The 24071-nt window shown below is 46.5% G+C and overlaps 1 pseudogene; it reads left to right on the top strand.

Moving 5' to 3' along the window:
• Positions 1-916: 916 nt before the first annotated feature.
• Positions 917-2284, top strand: LOC133073939 (macrosialin-like; annotated as a pseudogene).
• Positions 2285-24071: the final 21787 nt, after the last annotated feature.

Genomic DNA, 24071 nt, shown 5'->3' with positions numbered 1-24071 from the left:
CCTAGTGACCTCTCCCATAGAGGGGCTGCTGCCTCTGTAATCACTTGTTGCAACTGCCAAGCATATTTTACTGAGACAAATCCGTAAGGATCAACTTCCCCCAAACTCCCCATCTCACTACCCACCCGATGCTGCTAGCTCCTTTGGTGACACCTGGACCAATCATTTAATGACTAAGAGATCATGGTGGCTGGGGCTGAGATGCCTGAGTCAGGCCGGGGGTGGGATCACCTCGGTTAACAGGAAGTCAGAGATTTCCTCTTTTTTCCAAACAGAAGGCAGAGGGTACAGGGTTGGTTGAGCAGGCAGCTGGTACTAACACTGCTGGACTCAGGGTGAAGGCTGTTCTGTCATGAGGTTGGCTGTGTTCTTCTCTGGGGCCTTGCTGGGGCTACTAGCAGGTAAGGGGACAGGGGGAGGGGACCCTGGGAAGAAGCCTGCCCTGGGCTACTAACCAGTCTTTTCCTCAAAGCCCGGGGACAGGGAATGACCATCCTCATAAAAAATCTGCCACTCTGCTGCCATCCTTCACAGTGACACCTACAGCTACAGAAAGCACGTCAAGCCCTGGAACAACCAGCCACAGAACCACCACTCAGAGACCCACCACCACCACCACGTATACACCTAACACCACAGGAACCACCAGCCACGAGTCCCCAGCAGCCACTCATAGTCCTGCTACCACCACCAGTCATCAAAATACTACAGTTCATCAACAAGCAACAGTAAGGCCACGAGTCCAGGACCCTCCATCAGATTCCCCCACCCAGAACCACCACCCTCTCCAAGTCCTAGCCCAGGCTCCAAGGAGGCAATAGGAGACTACACTTGGAATAATGGTTCCCAGCCCTGCATCCGGCTCCAAGCCCAGATTCAGATGCGAGTTCTGTATCCAACCCAGGGTGGAGGAGAGGTAAAGCTAAAAGACAGTGGAGGACATAAAAGGAAGGGGCAGAGGCCGGATTCGATTCAGAAGGGGGTGAGGAAGAGCAGAGGAGGAGACAAATACAGACTGAAGACAAAGGGGACCTGGAATGGCAGAGCTGTGTAGTCTTGTGACCTCTCATCTTAAACTTCTACAGGCCTGGGGTATCTCTGTACTGAACCCCAACAGAACCAAGGCCTAGGGGGGCTGTGAAGGTCCCCATTCCCACTTGCTCCTCTCATTCCCCTACGGACAGCTTAGCTTCAGATTCAAGCAGGTACTAACCCTCATCCCTCACCCTCACCCTATCCCTACCAACGTCTTGCCATACTCCTTACTCTGTACCTGGATGCCACTCTACCTTGCTGCCCTGAGTCTTCCCGGTCACCTCTCCAGGATCCACCACAGAGCGCTGTCTACCTGAACCATATGGCTGTGGAGTACAACGTGTCCTTCCCCCAGGCAGTGTGTGAGTAACCTTCCCTTTCTCACCACTTGCACTAGATATTTGGGTTCCTGAAGGGATCCAGGCTAGTGGGTGGAGACGTGGATATGGAGCTAACTCTTCCTCATTCTTTTAGAGTGGACATTCTCAGTTCAGAACTCATCCGTTCGAGATCTCCAAACCCCCCTGGGCCACAGCTTCAGTTGCAGAAATGCAAGCATCATTGTTTCACCAGCTTTACACTTAGATCTGCTCTCCCTGAAGCTACAAGCTGCTCAGCTGTCCCCCTCAGGGGCCTTTGGACCAAGTAAGACCTATTTCTTCCCTCCTAGAATTTTCCCATTGCACTGAAAGCCCCCACCCAGGCTTATAATCTCCCTCGTTGCACCCCCAAATCTCCTCCTCCTCTCAAGCTTGTCACAGCTAGGGTAACTATCCTTCCTCCTCTATAAGGCTCTCCCCAGGCTCCCCTTTGTTTCCCCCTCTGAGACATCTAGGTGAGCGCCTCACCAATCTCTACTTCCCAACATCCCCTACATTCCTTCCTCCCACCTTGATCCCAACCACCACCGTGACACCCACTTGACCTGTCTTTCCACCAGGTTTCTCTTGTCCCAGTGATAAGTCCATTTCGCTGCCTCTCATCATGGTCCTGATCTTACTCGGCCTCCTCACCTTGGTGCGTGTTACCTTCTGCATCGGCCGAAGACGCCCACGCACTTACCAGCCCCTCTCAGCATTTGTCTCAATACCCAGGGCACCAGGAGGTGCTCTCATTTCTTATCACTCAACTGACTCAAAAAGATAAAAGTTATCATCCTTCCCTGTCTTGATGAACAAAGAGATAATGCAATTGGAAGGGATGAGGGGAAAGATGTTTATTAAATATGATTGATTTCCCCATCTCCCATGGGAAAATAATAAAACTTGCTCAAATCTTTATCCTTGGTTTTCCTTGTCCTTCCTGCCAGGATTAAAAGCCATTAAGTTTCTTGTCACACACCTTTTGGTACCTTCCAAGGTTGAGTCTAAGGGTCCTAGAAACAGCGCACCAGGAGCGATGAAAATGTCACTGTGTGGTGCAATGCTCTCATGGATTCCTCCTTCAAAGTCTGGCACAGCTGTTGTCAAACTGGCCTTGCCTCCCTTGCTCCTCTTTTCCTGGGGTCTCTGGCTGCTCCAGTTACCTCTCCTCCAATCCAGGGGAGCCACCTATCCCAGCAGACTGTCAAATGCCCTGCCCTACCCGCTGTGTCCGGGCTAGTGAACAGCCCAGATTAAACTCTGGCTGCATCTGCGATGCTCCTATCTCACCTGCAAAGGATTTTCATCAACCACAGGAGCAATGCGTACTCTGACTTCCATAAAATATCCTCTATGCTCCTGGGCAACCCACAGTCCCTGGTGGTGGTGGGTGGCACCCCTAGGACAGCCCCAGTGTGAATTCTAAAAAGGATCTCCCCGACCGCTCTAGGCTGAACGACCAGACCAGGGAGTGCTAAATTCCCCTTTACAGTTCATGGCCCTGTGAGCATCCCCAGGGCCAATATGGGGCCCTTCCAACTGTAGGAACCTTGTAAGGTTACAGAAAGCAGCCGCTGAGACTGGCAGACCCACCCCTGTTGAGGGGAGCACGTGGCTGAGATCCAGCAAACACACCACTGCCTCGGGACACCTCATAAGACCCTGCAGACTGTGGCACAGGAGTCGCCGAAGGGTGTGGTACTCCCAGCAGGTGCTCAGCCACCAGAGTGAGATGACCAGTGCCATCTCCACCACGACTTCGTGTCCTGGCACTGGGTGGCAGAAGGCATCGCTCCTGCTGGGTAGTCTTGAGATGCCCCAAGGCGAGATGCTAGGGCGTCTCCATCTGGCCCAAATCCTGGCTCAGCACGTGGTCATGGGAGGCCGAGGAGGGGGCCTTGGCCCAGAGGTGGCGCCCTCGGGCCAGTGGGGTGAGAGGGAACCCCGGGGCCTGCCTTTCACAGAAGCGGCCAGGACTGGGCCCGCATGGGAGCTAGCGATGCTGCCATCTCCCGAAACCAGGCTCTCCTTCCCCACCGCCCCTTCCTCTGCTTCACTGTCCTGGCCCAGGGCACCCATTTGCCAAGGCCTCGGCGAACCTGAGGAGGGAGAAGCATGGGCCTTGCACCTAAGGTGAGCGGCCTGGCTCAGACTGTCTCGCTCCCATTGGCGCCAGGTCCTCTGGAGACACCGAGAGTACAGGAGGTGGAAAGCTACACCCCCCACACCCAACGCGATTTTGGAGACTCACACCCCTTCTCTCTCAACTTCGAACAATGTAGTAAGCTGGAAGAAGACAAGATGGCGCCGAGCAGGAGGAGCGGAGAAAGGAAGCTGTTTCCATTTCTTTCAGGTAAATATCTATGAGTAGAATTGCTGGGTCAGGGGGTGGTTGCAGTGGTGTGCTGGGGAGGGCAGATACTGATTGGCAAGAGGCAATTCTGCTCATCCCTTTCCAGTTCAGCTCTCAGTGATGTCACTAGCAGCTTGAAACTGGCTATGATCGAACTGATACCAGGGAAATTGGCAAATGCTACAAAGCAGGCTTGCTTTTCTTTTGGGGAGTCCGTGGTTAAACATTTACCAGTACACCACAGCATAGATATGTGTTTAACTTTCAAAGAAACTATTAGGTTTTCAAAGTAACTGTACCATTTAACATTCCTACCAGTGATGTATGAGAATTCCAATGGCTCCATGTCCTGTCCAACATCTGGTGCTGTCAGTTTTTAATTTCAGCCATTCTTATAGGTGTAGTGGTGTCTCATTGTAGTTTTAATTTGCATTTTTCTGGTGACTGATGATGTTGAGGGCTTCCCCAGGTGCTTATTGTGGTCCTTTGTATATTTTCTTTGGTACAGTGTCTGTTTAGTTTTTGGCCATTTAAAAACATTGATTGTTTGTCTTTTTATTGTTGAGTAGCAAGAATTCTTTTATATCCTACATAGAAGCCCTATATCAGATACATGTTTTGTGAATATTTTCTTCTAGTTTACAGTTTGCCTCCTTATTTTCTTGATGGTATATATTTTTTAGTGAGTTGATAGTTTAAATTTTGATGACACACAATTGATCAAGTTTTAATGTATGGTTTGTATTTTCTGTATTTGCTTTAAGATATTCTGCCTGGGGATTTCCCTCGAAGTCTAGTGGTTAAGACTCTGCTCTTCCAATTGGCGGCGGGGGTGGGGGGGGGGGTGGGGGGGGTGGGTACAGGTTGGATCGCTGGTTGGAGAACTAAGATCCCACATGCTGCAATGCAGCCAAAAGATTGAAAACTAAAATAAAGATATCCTGCCTTCAGTGTCCTTCCCCATTGCCTCTGTCTGGGGAACCATTCATTCTTCAAGGCCTAATACAAAGGTCACCTTTAGGGAACCCTTTCTGAACTTCAATTAGCAACATGCTCATCTCTGTACACTCACTTAATTCATACCTCTGATCATGCTAAAATATAACTGTTTCTTTACGGGTCTTTCCCACCTACTTGACTGGGAGCCCCAAGTGGGATCTGGATTTTATTCTCCTTTGTATCTCCTCATCCTCCTAGCCTCCTATCCCATTTCCATCAGCAGCACCCTGCTGGGTGTCTGGCCTATTCACAGTGAATGCTAGCTGAGTGAGTGAAGGAGCTTGAACACACCTAGGACCTCATAAATCTCCATGGTTGACCTATTTGTCCTTTGATTATGTTGTAAGCTTTGAGAGGATATTGCTTACAGATCAGAAGCTGGGGTAGTTTATTTCCCAGAGCAAAGGTGAGTTTGATAATTCTACCAGGTTCAGCTATTGAGAATCCTCAGTGAGAATCCACTGAGGCTCCACTGTGATTCTGCTCCAAGATGGTTACAGTTAGGCAACTCTTTGTGCACTTGTATGCTGGCAGGCTGGGAGAGGGAGAGGGTGAGGGTGTGTGCGGGGTGTAATCTGAACTGCATCTAAACTTTGAGCCTGAACTGGCAAAGCACTGGGCTGGTGGTTTGACAAACCTGGGGTCAAGCGCATTTATAGCTATGTAACCTTATGCAAGTGGTTTCACCACTTTTAGTCTCAATTTCTTTAGATATAAAACAGGGGCAATCATACTACCCATTGCCATTGGAATTAAAGGGAACTACTTAAGACAGATCTAAAAGTAGTCAAGTTTCCAGGAAACTTCATGACCTTAAGGGTCTGGGTCACTCCTGTGGGGGATGCTTGGTGGGTTCCTGGCTCTGTGAGGTTTTCCATGAATGACGGCTCCCATGACTTCCAGCTTCAATGTGGTACCTGCCTGGAGCAATCAGATACAGTTCTGGGGGTAGGAGAGTTGGAGGAGTCCTGGAGAGTCCATACAGAAGCCCAAGAGGCAAAATACCCGGAGTGCTTGCCACTCGTAGACACAAACGTCCACCCTGAATCCGGAGGCCCCCTTTCTGAGGAATTTATGAATTGCTTGTTTTGGCAGCACTCAAATGGCGCCAGAGTGGGCTGTGATCAAGGCTTCCCTAGCCCATCAACAAATAGGGAATTGTGGGAGTGGATCTTGGGTCGAGAAAGGCAGATCTCCTTACAGACTGAAGGTGGAGTATGGAAAGTCTTCCTGCCCACCCACCCCCTACCCCGCCCCCGCAGTTCCCACCTAAATCTAGAGGCAAGAGCGGCCCCGCCCCTAGTCAGTCACTTTCCCCGAGCCCAGTTTGCACCCTTGCAAGCTGGGGGGTGGGGCTGTTGCCATTACCTCTCTCCCCTCATCCTTCAGAGTCTTTACAAGAATGTGCGGAAACAGTGGGGGTTCGGGCGTTTGGCAATTGAGAATAACTGCAGAGGCACGTGGTGGGTAGAAACCGGGAGCGGCTCCCTTTCCTTTGTTCTTTCGTTCACTCGTTCGTGTATTCATCTACATTGATGCAGCGGCTAGGTGGGCCACGCACTGGGATGAGACACAGAACACAAACAAGACCAAGCCCTCTGCAGTTGTGTCAGGCCATCCAAGAGTTAAACGGGCGGCGTGGGAGGCAGGAGGGCGCGCGGCGGGTGCCAAAGTCGGAACCTGCTCGGCGGCGGCTCCGGCGCTGCCTTGACTCGCGGCCAGGCCTGGCGCGGCCGCCGGCTGTGGAATGTGTGAGCGCCATGTGTCACCGCCCCAGACTGTGGGAAAACGCTGCTCCGCTCACCTCCCAGCAGCTGCCCCGCGCCCGCCGGCCGGCCGAGCCGGGAAACGGGAGCCGCCTGCCGCGCGGGCCCCGGGGCACTTCCGAGCGTGCCTGCCGCACCCCTCGCTCGGCTGCCTCCGCAGCAGCCCGGTAGGGCTGTCTCCTTGCCCTTTGGATCCCGAACGATTTGATTTCTTTCCGTTTAGTTAAGTTGGCCCTGTTTAGACCCAGCAGCCTTCTAAGAGCAGGGCCTGGGGAATGAGGGCGGGAGGGCTGTGGTTTGAAATACCACTGGTCCGCCTGAGCACCTTCCTGGTTCCTCGCCTGGCGCCCAGAGGTCACCCTCAGTGATCACAGCTCTGAGTAGGAGGCCCCGATCTACCTGCTTCCCCCAAATCAGAAACAGCTTCCCCCAGGGCCAGGCAGGGCATTTGCAGGCCGCCCCACCTCCCGCCCACTTCGGGGTCACTCTTCCACTCCCGGGCACACCCAGGATGCCAGCCCAGCGCCAGGTGTGAGTGGGAACTGTGCAGTGTTCAGACCACCCCACCCCTCACCCCCAGACCAAGGACTTAGTCCAGTCATGGCGAGAGATTTATCCAAGGTCACCCTGCCGGATGGCAGCAGAACCACCACTAGAATCCCAAGTCCAGTGGCCCTCTGCCACACCCCAAACATGCCCCTCCTAGGTGTCCTGACTTCTCAGCAGCATGGGGCCCTGAGTCCCCGGCCTTAATCAGAGAAGTTGGGGGGCTTCGCTGGTGGTCCAGTGGCTAAGATTTTGAGTTCCCAGTGCAACGGGCCCAGATTCCCTCCCTGATCAGGGAACTAGATCCCACATGCCACACCTACAGTTGGATACAGCAGCTAAAGATCCTGCCTGCCAAGGAAGATTAAAGATCCCATGTGCTACAACTAAGACCGGTTCAGTTCAGTCGCTCAGTCATGTGGGACTCTTTGCGACCCCATGAATCGCAGCACGCCAGGCCTCCCTGTCCATCACAAACTCCCGGAGTTTACTCAAACTCATGTCCATCGAGTCGGTGATGCCAACCAGCCGTCTTATCCTCTGTCGTCCCCTTCTCCTGCCCTCAATCCCTACCAGCATCAGGGTCTTTTCCAATGAGTCAACTCTTCGCATGAAGTAGCCAAAGTATTGGAGTTTCAGTTTCAGCATCAGTCCTTCCAATGAACACCCAGGACTCATCTCCTTTAGGATGGACTGGTTGGATCTCCTTGCAGTCCAAGGGACTCTCAAGAGTCTTTCTCAACACCACAGTTCAAAAGCATCAATTCTTCAGTGCTCAGCTTTCTTCACAGTCCGACTGTCACATCCATACATGACCACGGGAAAAACCATAGCCTTGACTAGACGGACCTTTGTTGGCAAAGTAATGTCTCTGCTTTTTAATATGCTATCTAGGTTGATTATAACTTTGCTTCCAAGGAGTAAGCGTCTTTTAATTTCATGGCTGCAACCACCATCTGCAGTGATTTTGGAGCCCCAAAAAATAAAGTCTGACACTGTTTCCCCATCTATTTTCCCATGAAGTGATGGGACCAGATGCCATGATCTTAATTTTCTGAATGTTGAGCTTTAAGCCAACTTTTTCACTCTCCTCTTTCACTTTCATCAAGAGGCTTTTTAGTTACTCTTCACTTTCTGCCATAAGGGTGGTGTCATCTGCATATCTGAGGTTACTGCTATTTCTCCCGGCAATCTTGATGCCACCTTGTGCTTCTTCCAGCCCAGCGTTTCTCATGATGTACTCTGCATATAAGTTAAATAAGCAGGGTGACAATATACAGCCTTGACGTACTCCTTTTCCTATTTGGAACCAGTCTGTTGTTCCATGTCCAGTTCTAACTGTTGCTTCCTGACCTGTATATAGGTTTCTCAAGAGGCAGGTCAGGTGGTCAGGTATTCCCCCCTCTTTCAGAATTTTCCACAGTTTATTGTGATCCACACAGTCAAAGGCTTTGGCATACTCAATAAAGCAGAAATAGATGATTTTCTGGAACTCTCTTGCTTTTTCAATGATCCAGCGGATGTTGGCAATTTGGTCTCTGGTTCCTCTGCCTTTTCTAAAACCAGCTTGAACATCTGGAAGTTCACGGTTCACGTATTGCTGAAGCCTGGCTTGGAGAATTTTGAGCATTACTTTACTAATGTGTGAGATGAGTGCAATTGTGCGGTAGTTTGAGCATTCTTTGTGATTGCCTTTCTTAGGGATTGGAATGAAAACGGACCTTTTCCAGTCCTGTGGCCACTGCTGAGTTTTCCAAATTTGCTGGCATATTGAGTACAGCACTTTCACAGCATCATCTTTCAGGATTTGAAATAGCTCAACTGGAATTCCATCACCTCCACTAGCTTTGTTTATAGTGATGCTTTCTAAGGCCCACCTGACTTCACATTCCAGGATGTCTGGCTCTAGGTGAGTGATCACACCATCGTCATTATCTGGGTCATGAAGATCTTTTTTGTACAGTTCTTCTGTGTATTCTTGCCACCTCTCTTAACATCTTCTGCTTCTGTTAGGTCCATACCATTTCTGTCCTTTATTGAACCCATCTTTGCATGAAATGTTCCCTTGGTATCTCTAATTTTCTTGTAGAGATCTCTGGTCTTTCCCATTCTATTGTTTTCCTCTATTTCTTTGCACTGATTGCTGAGGAAGGTTTTCTTATCTCTCCTTGCTATTCTTTGGATCTCTGCATTCAAATGGAAATATCTTTCCTTTTCTCCTTTGCTTTTCGCTTCTCTTCTTTTCACAGCTATTTATAAGACCTCCTCAGACAGCCATTTTGCTTTTTTGCATTTCTTTTCCATGGGGATGGTCTTGATCCCTGTCTCCTGTACAATGTCACAAACCTCCGTCCATGGTTCATCAGGCAACTACAACCAGACACAGTCAAATGAATAAATAAGTGAATGAATTAAAAAATTATAGAGAAGGTAGAATTCAGACACATAAGGTTAGGACTAAACCATGTGTACTGGGACCCCAGCTGCTTTGCCCAAAGTCAGCCTTAATGCTGCCAGAGGTCTACTCCTGTCACTTCACCCTGTCTTCCTGGGGGCTGCACCACCTACAAGCTTTGGGCCCTGCCTGGTTAGTGAAACCTCCACTGCATCCCAGCACTCCAGCTTCTTCCTGTCTCTGCGCCTGGCTTCTGCTTGTCCTTCAGTGTTTGGGCCTGAGGTCAGGGTCCATCTGGTCCCTCTCCTGGACTCCTGACACTTGATTCCTGTCTGTTCTTCCAGCCACCTACAGCTCACGATCTCTACGCCTTCTCCTGTCTTCCACAATTTCTTATGGACAGGACCTATGTTGCCCTCTTTTCTGTATCTCTCACAAACAATAGTTTGGAAGTTCTGCTTAGTGGTATCTGCTCTGTTTGTTGGCTGGATGAACTAACACATGACTACTTTCCCAGAGCAATCTATCATGAGCTCACTATTTCACTTACCAGATGTGTGACCTGAGCAAGTTACTTAATTCACCTCTTTAAGTCTCAGTTTTCTCACCTGTAAAATGGAAGCGAGTTCAATTGTTCTTGGGTCTGAAGTGACTTGTGTAGTGGTTGGCACATGGCAGATGCTCAATTAAAAATACATATGTATATACATATGTGAAACTGCTAAAATATTTAGTACATGAATGCTTAGCGTATGCATAAAATATGCAAATACTAAATGACACGTATTTTCAGGGACTATTCCCATATGGCACATCATTTGTTAGCTAGACTGGTGGTTGGGGAAACTCCTTGTTGTATCAGTGTGTGTTGTCTTTTGTGTATTTTTCCCTTCTCAGTGTGCTTCTGGGAGCTCTGCTTACAGACCCAAGACTTGACAGAGGGAAATAGATGTCTGGGTGTGTCTAAGTGTGTGCTTCTAAAAGTGTCCTGAGATGGTGGGACAGACGCCTCCTGTCTTCTTGGGACCACGTTTCATCCTCCATCAGGGCATGACTTGTAACCTGCTAAGCATGTCTTGAGCACCTGCTGTGTGCCATGCTTTGTGCTGGGCCTACGGGTGATATATGCCCTCTTGTTCCTACCTGCAAAAAGCTTCTTTCTTTATTGGGGGAGCAAAATGGGCATGTGTGGGGGAAATTATTGAGTCAGCAAGACAGTGTCACTAATTTAGTGCTATCAAATGAGGGGTCGGTGACAAGTGACACAAGGTTCTGAGGAAGGAGAGAACAGTGATGGTGGTGTGTTCATCTACTTGAGCCGCCTAACAGAAGACCATAGACTAGGAGGCTAGAAACATTTGCTTTCTCATAGTTCTGGAGGCTGGGAAGTCCAAGATCAATGTGCTGGCCAATTTGGGTTTTGGTGCGAGGTCTCTTCCTGGCTTACAGATTGCGACTTTCTCACTGTGTCCTTACATGGCCCAGGTAGGATTGGGGGGCAGTGGGGGAGTCTTTTCTTATAAGATTTTTCTTGGGGGCACAGTTTTTGAGGTGCTAGTCTATTGTGTCCCCACTTTGCCTGACGAAGTAATAAAACCACTCTTTCCTTCTCCTCCACAACTCTGTCTCTGAATTTCTGTTTGGCATTCCTACGCAGAGAGCCAAGATTTTGGCAACAGCATGAGCCACCTATTCTCCTTGCTTGGTCCCACAATAAAAAAACCTTTTTCTGCTAAAAAAAAAAGAAGAGATTTTTCTCAGGCATCTTTTTTTATAAGGACACTTATGCTATGGGATTAGGGCCCTATCCTTATAAATTCCTTTAACCTTAACTACTTCCTTAAAGGCCTTATCTCCAAATATAGTTCACATGAAGAATGTTAGGGGTCATCATTTGAATTTGGGGGGAGGGCGTGTCCGTTTCAGTCCATAGAAGTGGGGAAAGGGTGTGACTCGGTCTAGAAAGAGACCTCCTTGGCTAGGTGGGCAGAGAGCATGCCTGGTGAAGGGAACAGCTTGGGCAGAAGGGCAGTGGCAGGGGTGAGCAGGTCATGAGGAACCTGGCGTGGCTGGTACCAAAAGCATGTGCTGGGTGGGAAATAGGTTTAAGATGCTGGGGGCATGGCCAGATTATGGAAGGTTTTGAATGCTGGGTGTTTGGAGGCTTTTTTTAAATGCTCAGTTTGTGCTTCATGTGCCTGAAAATAGGAGTCGAATAGGAGTTGAAGAAAATAGGAGTGGAGGAGGAATCACTGGTTGAATGACAGGGCAACAATAAGGCTTTGAAAATGCTCCTCATAGGCACCAGATATAGGAAACCTAACCCTAGTCTTCAGATGAGGGCGCTGAGGCTACGAAAGGTCAAGTGACCAGACTTAAGGCCAACAGTGAGTTAGTGGCATGCTAGGAATAACAGTGGCACTTGGATGGCTCCACAGTGGACACTTCTTCCTTGGCCCCTGGGTACCAGGTGGTCAGAGGGGCCCAAGGAAAGTCCAGGTGCTGGACTGGTGATGAGTGGATTAATGCAAGGTGAGCGTAGAGGTGAAAGCAGCTGGAACCCCAGCAATAATCTAGATGAGGCGCCTCCACCTCCCATCTCCCCAACCTGGCTAGGGCAAGATTAGCCTACCTGAGACTGTTGAGCTGTTAGGGAACAGTGGAGAATGGATCTGAATGAGTTCTGAGGACTGAGGAACACTGGGAATGGGTGGGCAGGCAGAAATAAGGAAGGTCATTTGATATCTGTTGGACATTTTGGTTGCTATTATCATTGCTGTTTAAGATAGCACTCTAAACCATACAAGTAAAGTTAATGCTTTAAATAGTAACACACCAGATTTAACCAAAATCCAAACAAAATGACGGTATAGACAGAAACATCTGGGAGATATTAGGTGTCTGTGGATCAGTGGTTTTTCTAAGCAAAGTCCATGGGATTGACTTATAGAAAAACTATTTATTTTATAGATGAAGAAACTGAGGCTCAGAAAGAAGAGCTGCTTAAAGCCACACAGACAATGAGTGGCCGAGCTGGTTGACCCCAGATCCATCTGGCTCCAATGCATGTCCTCTTGCCATCCCCGTGATGCTGACACTGGGCCTGTTTGACACTTGGATATCAGGTATCCATCTGGTAACTTTATTTTCCAAACCCTAAATAGGGACACATGGTCTGACAAGTGTGAAGTCACTTACGGGGACAAGAGGCTAGAATGTTTTAAATTAGGACCATCCAGGCAAATCCAGGACATCTGGTCATCAGAGATATCTAGGGGCTGCCCACACCCTTGGCACGAGGCTGGCTGTTGCCATTTAATACTCTTCCCCATCCTGAATGCTCAAGGTCTATTTTTTAGTTGGAGCATATGCCACAAACAAGTGAGAAACTTTTAAAAAGATCAAACAGCTGGAGAGAGATTGCAGTGGACATTCTTTTTAGGGCAGCCTGAGAAGGGGAAAGAGAGCAGGGGAGGGCAGGGATGTGGTTGAGGGTCAGAAGAACAACCCACAGCTTCCAGATCCCAGGAGGTGTGAGGCTGTGTGAGCAGAGGGCAGACTGTGACTGGAGGGCTCTTCGCCAGTCTTGGGAATGGGGCTGCCCTCCTATCCTCTCTCTTCATCTTCCCCATCTCTTCCACTTGCTCTTTCATCTTTTTGAACTTCAACTGCTCCCTCCCTGCCTTCCTCCCACTGGTGCTGAGAGGAAGGGTGTGCAGCTGGGCCTGCTGCCCCTTAGGGAGGGCCAGCGGCCCCTGGGGAGGGGAGATGGCTTCTACCAGTGATGTGAGGGCACCAAACCCTATTCTGTGAAATGGGCCCGAGGGAAGAAGTCACTGTAGAATGCTGCCAGATCCTATGTGAAACTGTTCTGGAAACAATAAAGAATTGGACACATGTGGGGCTGAGGTTCATATTCAGTGGGAGTTGGGGATCACTGTCATGTTGATATTGTTACAGTCAAATACCAGTCTTAGAAACATCCATCTGGACAGGTGTGTGTTTGATGTTGTATGTTTGACTCTTAAGAAAGGAGAAGTGAGGTGGGAGAGTATGTGTGTTTCTGTGTATGTGTGCATGTGTAGGGAGAGAGAGAGAGATTTGGCATTTGCTGGAAATCATTTACTCATAGAGTATTAGAGACAGGCCTCAAACAGTGTATAACCCATGCTCTTCACTTCATACATGGGGACACTATAGTCCAGACAAAAAGGTTAACTTTCCCAGGTCAGTAACTAGTCAGTGGTCACAGTGGACTTGGTCCAGGTCTCCAGGTCATCAAGCTGATGGCCCTCTGGTAGGGGCACAGGGAGGTGAGCAGGAGAGATGTGATTTCTAGTGTCTGGGTCTCACAGACCAACTGGGAAGTCCACCCCCAAGCAGAGAACCGCTCCAGACTGTGCTGATTATGGTGGGAGATCCAGGGATACAGCCCAGGGGCCTGTGAGAATTTAGCTACAGTCACAGCCATCCGAGTCAGATGGTTGGGGAGGACTTGGGGGACAGCCAGAATGCTGTAGCATTTCCCTCAGTGATGCTTTGGGCTCCAATTCTTGTCTAGAGGTGGTTAGTTAAGTTTTTTTTTTTTTTTGGTTAGTTAAGTTTTTAACCAGCATTTGAATTCACATGTACCAGTCCTTAGCTTTCCCTGGAAAACCCATAAAATTATAGTAATTTTATGGCTCCTAAAACTTCTCTGCAAAGGGTTAAATGCCTGTGATATTTAACCAGTTAGTATACACTTTGCCATCAGCCCAATGTACTAAAGGAAGGCCACTCAGTAAGTGGCTGGCAAAGCTAATTTGTTATTCAGGTGTTTTAACCTATTGAGCTTTTAAAAGCATTATTCTTCCAAAGCATTTCAAAAGTCTATCTAGTTCCTCTTGGGGAGAACTGATTAGCAAGCAGTTTTTACTTCTCAGTACAAGTTCTCATTACAATAACTCATCTGGTTTTCCTTCTTTCCTGGAAACATAGGGGACCTCTGGAAGATATTCATCTCTCACCACTCCATTGCACCTCCCATGAGTTCTTGTCCAGGGTGGGCTCTTAGGGATCTTTTGTTGGATTGACCTGATGATCAGAGTAGGTGGTGTGTCCAGGTTACTCCCAACCCTCTTGAACCTGAAGCCTTGAGGTGCTCACAACTCAAGTTATTGGCTGGAAACTGTGGTTATCCTCATGTGAATTTCCACCATAAGCAATGTCACCTGGGTTTGGGCATCTTGAGGAAGACTGAGTAAGATACCAAAATGAGACCAAAGATACCATTTGGTATCTTCGTGCTCAGTGTAGTGCCTGGTACATAGTACATGATCAGTAAATGTTTATTGGATGAAATAGAAATGAAACACACTTTTATTAGGCTACTTCTGTCAGACTATGTATCATTACAGGGAAAAGAGATTTAAAAGATCATTTCCTGCTTTCGAAGCTGTACTGTTAGCTTCTTTTCTCAAGGTCAGTGTTTCTGATCTGATCCCTGTAGTTCACACAAGAAATGACAACTTCCCTGTTACCTCAAAGTCCCTTTCTCCTACCTAGGTTAATTTTTTTTTTAATTTTAACTTTTTTAAAGCATAGACTCATCTTTGATCTATGCTGGACAATGGATCTGTGTTGACAAGATGTTTTCCCATAGTTTCCTCATTTAAGTAAGCTTTAATGAGTTTACTCTCGCCTTGTTCTAGTCCTAAAAGGATTTTCTTTTTTGGACCCAGAGTTTATCATGGAAATTCACATTAGAGAATACTTCTGCATATTTCTGGGCTTTTCGTCTTCCAATTATTAGGATAAGACCCTCTCCCCCAAGACTCATCCATTCTTTGGATTATAACTTTTTTTAAGAACATGATCTTGGGGTGCATATTTATTCATGCGATGATTAACTGATCCAGAAGGACTTGACTAGCATGTAAATACTGGAGCTGGAAGGCAAGATCAAAACCATTCCCTATACAGAAATGTTAATCTTTCTTTTGCCAGCAGTTTAACATGTAAGGTGATTTCACGCATTTTTACATTAAGTAGAATCTTGTGTCCTTTTCGTATGGTTGAGATTGTTTACAAGTAACAGGTAAAGGCTAAAATTCCACAGAACCACCCAATCTTCCTGTTTTAATGTCAGTCCCACCAAAGATGTTTAGAGACATCACTTTTCTTACTACAGTATTGACTAATACCACCTACTAGTATTTAAGCCACTTGAACTATGTCAGCAGAGGTTGAATGACAAAACTATGTTTCCATTTATGTGTATGTGTGTGTGTGTGAGAGAGAGAGAGAGAGAGAGAGAGAGAGAGAGAGAGAGAGATGTGGTGGTGGAGTGCTGGGCTTTGTAGGTTCATACAAAGTAACAAGAGAAGAGCCTAAGTTAAATGAACAGTGAAACTATAACAGGCTTTTCTTATGAAACAAACTCTCTAGATTTTTTTCCATATATCAAGAAATGGTTAAATTCTTCCATAAAGAAAAAGTAAATCATTTTTTACTTTTAAGAATGTTTGGACTTCCCTGAGTGCTTGTCATTGGGTTACTTTTAGATGGAGAGCTTTGGAAAGTTTGCATCTCTCTAATAGATACCAAATTGGAGACTAATAGTACATAAAATAGCCTGGGGCATTCTGGGATAAAAATGGCTCCAAGTTGACCTCTTATCCAGACTTCCATACTTCTGTTCTCTCCATCTCAACCCTGTCTCTTAGACCAGGTCTAAAATAGGCTGTTTCCAAAGAATGGGTATTACCCTTGGGTTAAATAAATATTTTGTGTGATTTTTCCACCTGGTCAATCAATTATTGGCTCAGATTAACCTAGAACCTTCTGGTTATTGTAATTTCTGTCTCTACCCCTAAAGAAAGAATCTTCTATTATCTCAACAGTACACACACACACACACACACACACACACACACACACACTTTTATAGCATTTTGAAGTTTTGGTGATATGCCTTAACTTATTTAAGCAAATTGCACAAATAAAGTAAAACACTCACATCTGTTCTGAGATAGACTTTGGTAGCACTAGTGTTATTAGATTTTATAAAAAGGAATTCCAGTTACAGCAACGACATTTATAAAAGCACAACTGGGGTGGGTGAAATTGGAGTAGTTCACTAGGTTAGATCAATATTCAATCCTGGCTACACATTCACCTGGGGAGCTTTTGAAATATACCCATGCCTGATCCACATGTCAGACCAATTAAATCAGAATCTCTGGGGGTGTGGCTGGAGCATCTGTATTTTTAAAAGCTCTTCCAGAAGATTCCAATGTGCAGCCAGTGTTGAGAACCACAGAGTTAGATAAAAGGAACCTGGGAATCAGGAACACAGTGATTAATTTATGCCATGTTCAATAACAGAGTGTGATCTTTTAATTTAGGATAGATCTTCTGATGTTAGAGCTAGATAGGACGTTAGAGAGAATTTCTCATTGTAGAGAGGGGGCACTAAGGCAGAGAGGCTTATTAAGGTTGAATGACAATATAGGCAGGGAGCTCAACCAGGTTCTCTGTGACAATCTAGAAGAGTGAGATGGGGTGAGGAGATCAGAGGTAGGTTCAAGAGGGAGGGGACATATGTATATTTATGGCCAATTCACGTCATTGTATGGCAGAAACCAACATAAAATTATAAAGCAATTATCCTCCAATTAAGAATAAATTTTTAAAAATGTTAAAACACACACACACAAGATAATATAGGCAGCACAAGCTCTAGAAACCAATGCCTTTCACTGTATGCCTCTGCCCCTAAGTTATATTGGAAATTAAGAGAAAAGATCAGATACACCTTTGTGTTCCTAAACATCCGTTTAGGAAATGGTTTATGGTGGTGAAAAGAGCACAGCTTTGCTGCTCTCAGACCTGAGTGGCATGAACATAAAGACTGCATCATTTATTAGCTACTGCTTATCAGTCCATGGGGTCACAAAGAGTCGGACACGACTGAGAGACTTCACTTCACTTATCCTCTCTGGGGGCTTCCCTGGAGGCTCAGACAGTAAAGAATCCTCCTGCTAAGCAAGAGACCCAGATTTGATCCCTGGTTCTGGAAGATCCCTGGACAAAGGAAAGGCTACCTACTTCTGGAGAATTCCATGGACAGATGAGCCTAGCGGGCTACAGTCCATGGGGTCACAAAGAATCAGACAGGACTGAGCAACTAAACCCACACATCCTCTCTGAAGCTTTCTCACTTGTAAAATAGGAATTAAGAAGAACTCCTTCCCAGCATTATCACAAGTAAGTCAAACACGTAGTATGTGCTCAGTAAATTAAATAGTAATTATAATTATTAACTGCATTTTAAAAATCTTGGACTTTATGTAGAAATAGCTGCAGAGGGAATAAAAAGATATGTTAGAGTTTCTTTGCATGAAATAATCTTGCAAAGGTTGTTTTTGGTTTCCGTTGATTGAAAACACAAATAAACCCCAACTGAAGCACTTCTTAGGAAGGAATGAATGGATTTCCAATCTGTGTTTTCTTGTTTACAGTGGAAAATATGCCATCCAAGGAAAACACAGGTGGTTAACTGTTCAGTGCCTTCTATTTTTATCATATGCATAGGGCTGTAAGCATACAAACGCAAATATTTTAAGTAACAGAAAATGAAGACTAACTTATCAAGGTTAAATGGCTTCAGGTTTCCTATACCAAATTTAGATTTTTTTTCTTTCCGCCATTTCTTGAAAAAGAGCTCCAGATCCCACACAAGCTGAATTCCAAAACAATTAAGAAAAACAAAACCAAACAAAAAGCTGACAATTAGCATTTTTAAAGAAACGTTTCTTTTCCCTTGGGGTCTTTTTGTTTTGTTCTGCATCCTTTTTGTTTTGCAAAAAGAGTATCCTAGTTGGGAGAGGAGAGCGACCTCCGCGGGTTGTGTGTTTGCGAAACGAAGACGGGAACAGAGACGCGGCAGGTCCCCGGAGAAGCTGGCCGCCCCCGCGTCCCCAGCCCCCGGGCGGGCTTGTGCGGACGTGTCTCGGGCGTGACCTCTGAGCAGCTGCGCCACCGGCTCAGCCTCGCGGCGGGAGAAACCCGAGCTCCCAACAAAACAGTTCCATCTTTGGCAAGTCCTCTGGTATTTAAGGCGCTGCCGGTGGGGAGAGAGACCGCGTGCCTGAGAGGCTCTGGGAGCTCGCTAGCCTTCCCCTCCTTGGTGTTACGTTTCTGAAGGGTCTGAGCATCTGCGGCGGAGCCTGGAGTGTATGGCGGAGTGGGGGCGGGGGCGAAGCCGGCTGTGGGATCCTCCTGGAGACCCGAGCGAGTCTGCTTCTCCATCCTTCCTGAGATGCGTCTCAGGACTTGATTTTTCTTTCTTTTTTTCCTTTCTTGTCTGCCGATACTATGTGGGCAACAGGGGCTGAGAAGGATTTAAACCCTTACAAGAAGAAATCTTTCTAACATCCTCCTCCCTCCCCCCAGCTGGTTCAAGTTGCCACTTTAACCAAGTGCCTATACCTGCCTGAAGTGCTGGAATGCAAAGTTGAAACTGACAAAAGATAACCTGTTCTTTCAGGGAAAGACTCTGAAAGAGGCTCTATAGTAGTAGCTAACATTTACTGAGTGCTTCCTCTCTGCTAACCATTTTAATGCAATAATTCATTTAGTTCTCACAACAATCCAATAAAGCAGGAGTTATTATCACTGCTTTACAGGCAACAGAAGAGGCACAGAGAGGTTTGTAACTTGCTTAGGATCACACAGCTAGTAAATGGTAGAGCTGGGATTAAAACTTAGGTAGTCTGTGCTTGTAACTGCTGTGCTCACCAGGTGAAAGATCCAGTGTTCTCAAATTCCTCTCCTAGCACACCATATCTCAGCAAGGTGGAGAAACAAGCTCTGAGAAGTTGGGAAGTAAGAAGTGACAAAGTCAGGATCTTCTGCAATGTCCTGACTTAATCAGAAAGAGCTGGGGCCCATGGAGCGGTGTATACAAGATTCATCAGGAATTGTGTATGTCCTGCTTTGGACATGTTGATGGTTTGTTAACACTCACCGTGTCATTCCCTGGAAGGGTTCCCTGGCAATTCGACTTATAGGAAGGTCATAGGACAGGCAGTGACAAGAGGTGAGGATTGTAGTCAAGCGGCTACAAGTATTGGTCTGAAAAAAGGAGGGGTGTGAGCATGACATAAGGCTTCCCAGGTGGCTCAGTGGTAAAAGAATATCCTTGTCAAGCAGGAGATGCAGCTTCGATCCCTGGTTTGGGAAGATCCCCTGGAGGAGGATATGGCAACCCACTCCAGTATTCTTGCTTGGAGAATCCCGTGGACAGAGGAGCCTGGAGGGCTACAGTTCATGGGGTCACAAAAGAGTTGGCAGGACTTAGCAACTAAACAAACAAAAAACAAAAAAATGATCCAGATATGCTGCCTGGCAGCACAGCCAGGACCTTACCTGACCACCAGGGGAAGGGCTCGGTCTCTTTCTCACTGCCCCAGGAAGTGCTCCAGGCACTTGGAGACCTCCTACTCTGAAGCCTGGGTCTGGCAGGCCAATTTACTGATGGACAGAAGTTGTCAAGGAGTCAGGATTTGTTTCACCGTCGAGGACATCCCCTTTATGGTATGCAGTAATAAAGAATGGAATGAGTCGTTAGAGGATGACACTTTAGGGGAGAGGGCAGTGAAAAAGCCATAGTTCTGGAATGCTTGGGAGGCTCATTTCTCTGCAGTGTGGAAGAGCTAGAAGCTTCACTTTCCTCACACACACACAAACTTCAGGAAGTTCACTTCCCACTGGTCTGAATGTCTGTCTAGACTAATCCTTACTCACAGGTTCTATTACCTTTTTATGGTAATGGCCTCCACGGTGCCATTTTATACCTGTGAAAGTATGCAGACGTACACCTACCATGAGGCAGGAAGAGTCTTTTCCATATGGCTCCCACTCCGGGTGCCAGAGAGTGAGGGTCCTGGCTCACAGCAGGGGTACAGAAAGCGCCACTGCTACCCACCTTTATAAGGACAGTGATCAGGGCACAGAGCAGCCGTGGGCTGGACCTGGGTGTTCCTGGGCCAGCCCTCAGAGTACAGTGTTCCTTTAGATGGGTAAACTGTGGTGGGACGTGCATACCTTTTGTGGGATCCTTTACGCTTACTGGCTGTGTGACCTTTGGCAAGTTACTTAACTTTGCTGTGCTTTGGTTTTGTTGTCAGCAAAATGGTCCTAATACTAATAATCACGTTAGAAGACTGTTGTTAAGAATTTAAATGAGTTAATAAAGGTAAGATGCCTGGCACATGGTAAGTTGCTTAATAATTAGTTTCTGCTTTTACTACTATTAGAGCTATTATTATTAGGCAACTCTAGTCAGCTTACTTTGCCTCTCTGAATCTCATTGTTCTCATATGTAGGATGGGTGTATTGCTATCTGTTTTATAGGATTGTTGTGAGAATTAAATAGTGTTAATTACTGTTGTAAAGTGTGCAGTTTATGTTGCTTTAGCCTAGTTTATTTCCTAGGCGACGACTTTATTTTCACATATGCGGAGGTTTCCTGTAGGAGCTTCAAAATACTGACCGTAGCTGGTGAGGGTGCGGGACACTGCGTAACCTCAGCCACATCCCCTTTCCCAGCTGTAAAATGGAATAATAACCACCCGGAGGAATCTCAAGGACATTACGAGGGAAAAAATAGACAATAACACACAAAGCATTTTGAGCTCCTCTGAAGAGAGACGCACATAAATGGAAGGTGGGATTATAAGGAGGAGTAATCACTGGTTTCTCTCCCCCTCTTTTTTATTTAATGAGAAGAAAACTAGTCATTAGGAAGCATGGTCTTGTTAAAGCCGTGGCCTGGGAAATGGTTCTCTTGGCTCCTCATCAGGGCTTGTGACACGGCAAGTTTTTGCAAAATGTGGGCAGCAGAGGACCTCCCCGCAGGCTCTGTGATAGGTCTGCAGATTGTCAGGAATGTGCTGTCTGAGGGCCGTGGCCTGAGGTGGGTGACGCACAGCCACCCGGGGAGCCTCCCTGGTCTCCTGCTCCCTGAGGAGGTCGTCCCCCTCCAGGTCAACAAGGAGACTCCACCCAGCTCCGGAGCCTTAATCCCTGAGGCCTGAAGTCACCCTTATCTGCTTGTGTGAGCTTGCTGCTGTCCTGGATCTAAACTTTTCCACGCCTGGGCCCTCTTGGCCCACTGGGGCGACCGCAGGGCTCTGAAAGCTCCTCCCATCTGGTCTTTTTGCTGTAGGTTGGTAGAGGAAGAAACCAGCTTACTTTCCTCAAATGGGCCAGAGCAGAGTAGGTGCCTGGGGCCTCTGCTTGCTCCCTCACTGTGCCTGGCTTCTTAAAGCTGCCTCTGGCTGGGCAGGCTCCCGCCTCTCTGTGAGACCCAGTCTGCCCATTGTTCTGAATCCTGCTGAGAGTCTGCCTCAGGCGGGCGGCCTTCCCCGGCTTCCCCAGTGCCATTACCCTCCGCTTCCTCTTCTGCACTCTATTGGGTACAATGCGGTTTCTGTGTTGTTGTTCTTTAGTCGCTGTGTCGTGTCCGACACCTTGTGACCCCGTGGACTGTAGCCCCCCAGGCTCCTCTGTCCGTGGGATTCTGCAGGCAAGAATACTGGAGTGGGTTGCCATTTCCTTCTCTAGGGGATCTTCCTGACCCAGGGATCGAACTCTGGTCTCCTGCATGGCAAGCAGATTCTCTACCATTGCGCCATCAGGGAAGCCCTTGGTTTTTGTGTTAGTTCTTGACTCATCTCATCTCTGACTCTGAGCTGCTGGAAGGAAAGGAAGGAGCAAAAATCGGAGAGGTAAAGTATACTCAGCCAGGTGCCATGGCCAGAATTATGAGCAGAACTGACTGAGTTGATTCCTCCTCACTGCATTGCCAAAGAAAGTGGAAGGCTTTCTGTAAAACCCTGAGATGAGCAGCTCTTTTAGAAATTATGAATGAGTTTAAATATATAAAAATACTATAATAAGCAGGCATATATCTACCATGGAGGTTACCAGATAATAATATTTTACCATATTTACCTTAAATACCTTATTTGTTTAATGAAACTTTCAGATTTGGAAGCAACTTAAATATCATTGACAGGTGAATTGAAAAAGAAGAGAGGGTGTGTGTATATATACATATATATATATATATATATATATATGTATACATACACAATGGACTGTTACTCAGCCATAAAAAAGAATGAATTATTGCCATTTTCAGCAAGATGGATGGATCCAGAGATTATCATACTGAGTGAAGTAAGTCAGATGGAGAAAGATAAATATCATATGATATCACTTTTATGTGAAATCTGAAAAATAGTACAAATGAACTTATTTACAGAACAGAAACAAACTCACAGACGTAGAAAACAAACTTACAGTTGCCAAAGGGAAAGGGGTGAGGGAGGGATAAATTGAGAGTATGAGGTTAACAGACGAACACTACTATATATAAAATAGATAAACAACAAAGATTTAGATAAACAACAAAACAGATAAACAACAAAAACTGCTGTATAACACAGAGAACTATATTCAAAATCTTGTAATTAGCTGTGATGAAAAAAAATTTTTTAAAGGAATATATATACATTTATATGTATAACCAAGTCACTCTGTGTACACCTAAAACTAACACAATATTATAAATCACCTATACTTCAATTAAGAAAAAACCCCAAAAATAAACTTTTAGTTACAGTTAAGGCTGTCCGTCTCCATTGGAGTCCCACTTTCCCCTTGAGGTCCCCACTTGCCTTTCTCATTGTGCAAATGGCCCTTTATCTGCATCCATGAATAGGGTTTAGGAGATTGGCAAGCTGCTGAATTGTATGTGAAATTGTATATGCACGTCTTTTCTGCACACATCACAGCTATTCAGGAAATCCTCTTGACTCAGTCTTCCTGTGGTCTCCACTGCTGCCACTGACCCACAAGCAGCCATTATCTGCACTTGGATCTTCTGCTACCTATGGTGGTCACTGACATTGTAGAGTCTTAGCCGGATCCTCTTTACCCCTTTGCTCAAATCCCACTCATGGCTCCTGACTTAACTCAGAGTGAAAATCAAAGTCTTAGCAGCCCACAGGCCCTACGTAATATATTAATATGTCCTCCCAACTCCCCTGCTTCTCTGACTTTTCCCACCAAGGCTGCTTGCCTCTCTCTCCAGTCCAGCCACACTGTTCTCACTTTTCCTGTGCCCTGGGGCTGTTCCTTTTGGTTTCTACACTCTTTCTCCAGATACCCACATGGTGAAACCTCTCACATTCTTCAATTCTATGCTAACATTTCACTTTTCAATGTGGACAACCTAGCACATAGTATTTAAAAATATAGCTGCATTCCCACCAATCTCTCTCTTACTCTGCTTGAATTTTTCTTTTTCCATAGCACCTAATTTCTAGCAAATTGTATATCTGCTTATTTACTACGTTCATTATTTCCTGCCTATCTTCTTCCTGTTAGAATGTAAGCTCCATGAGAGTAGAGATTTTTGTCTATTTTTGTCCATTAATGTTTCTTTGGTCTCTGCAATAGTACCTGGCACATACGTGAGCTTTAAGTATTTGTTGAATGATTAAGTAGATAACTGAATATGAGCATTTCTTGCTGGAAAGTCCAGAATTTTTCATCAGATTTTC

This window comes from Dama dama, chromosome 19, assembly GCF_033118175.1.
Source record: "Dama dama isolate Ldn47 chromosome 19, ASM3311817v1, whole genome shotgun sequence".
Classification (NCBI taxonomy): Eukaryota; Metazoa; Chordata; class Mammalia; order Artiodactyla; family Cervidae; genus Dama; species Dama dama.
Note: the sequence above shows the minus strand (reverse complement) of the source record. Positions and strands in the feature narration are given on the sequence as shown.